Source organism: Corylus avellana, chromosome ca4, assembly GCF_901000735.1.
Source record: "Corylus avellana chromosome ca4, CavTom2PMs-1.0".
Taxonomy (NCBI): Eukaryota; Viridiplantae; Streptophyta; class Magnoliopsida; order Fagales; family Betulaceae; genus Corylus; species Corylus avellana.
In genome coordinates this window covers 4,034,175-4,035,370 of record NC_081544.1, presented here as the reverse complement: position 1 = coordinate 4,035,370, position 1,196 = coordinate 4,034,175, and the positions used below count along the sequence as shown (strand labels likewise).

The window sequence follows — 1,196 nt, the reverse complement described above, 5'->3', positions numbered from 1 at the left end:
TTCAGTTTAGAGTTAGGGTGCGTTTGGGATTGCAATTTAGCAAGAATAATATGTGTTTTTAAAAGATATCGTAAAATGTAAAACGTTTGGCATTGCGATTTAAAAAGCATTTAATTTAAAATAGGAAAAAAATTTGCGATTTCTAGAAGCAGGCTAGGAAGTACTTATTTAAAAAATGCTAATTTAAACCAAAATCATGATTTCGCATAACAAATCTTTGATAAAAAGTAATTTTTAACATGTTTTACCAAACGCCTTTTCGATTTTAAAAAGTAGCGATTTAAAAAACGTAATCTTTAAAAACGCAATTTTTAAAGTTGTACTTATTGAAACCGCAATCCCAAACAGACCCTTAGTTGGGCTTGGGATAAGTTATTATTAAAACTGGGGGTGGTAACCCGGTCCTGGTTAACGGTTATTGGCTAAAACTGGTAACCGTAACCGGGGTACCCGGTTATTAAATTTAGAAAACCGGAACCGATAATCGGCTACCGGTTACCCGATTATGTAATAACCAGCTGTGTACCAGTTGGTACCCGGTTATCCCAACCAGTAACCGGGTTTTCAAAAAATTGTGTATTTTGGGCCTATTTTGGATATTATACCTACTTTTTGGGCTTAATTTAGGCATTTTTGGCCCTTTAAAAAAAATATTTATGGTGTTTTTTAGCCCAATAAGCTAGGCTTAGTTATGGTTGTTCTTTGCTTTCATAATACATTTTAAAAAGATCCAAAACAAGACAAAAAAAATTTTCTCCCCCTCACGTTCTCCCCCTCCCCTCTCTGCTAGGGTTTCATCTCTAGTAGAGAGCATCGTTGGAGGGGGAGAACCTTTGTTCACCCCCTCCGGCCCTCCTCCCCTTTCCCTCTTCTGCCTCCCCCCTCCCCTCCCATCGCCCTTTTTCTCTTAGCGAGCTAGCCTATTTACATGATGCCCCTAGCTCTTAGGGCGATTTTTTCCTTTCCCTTCCTCTCCGCCTCTTCCCCCTCCTTTGGTCCATTTTTTTGCTCTAGACTTTTGGATCGACCGTTTTTTGCCCAATCTTCTGCCCTTGCCAAACCCACGTCGTCGCTCGCCCCTCCGCGTGTCCTCTTTGGCTCCGTCCAGGTTCTTCGAGTTTCGGCCATTTTCCCCCGGCAACCTTCCACCCCGCCGTGGTTTCTGTTTTGGGTTTTTTGTTTCTTTGTTTTATTTT

At 40.9% G+C, this 1,196-nt stretch overlaps 1 protein-coding gene across 1 annotated transcript in view; it reads left to right on the top strand.

The window, feature by feature from the left end:
• LOC132177876 (serine carboxypeptidase-like 7) overlaps positions 1–1,196 on the top strand; it is a 3,975-nt gene that overhangs the window by 2,145 nt on the left and 634 nt on the right. The gene's annotated exons all lie outside the window — the stretch shown is intronic.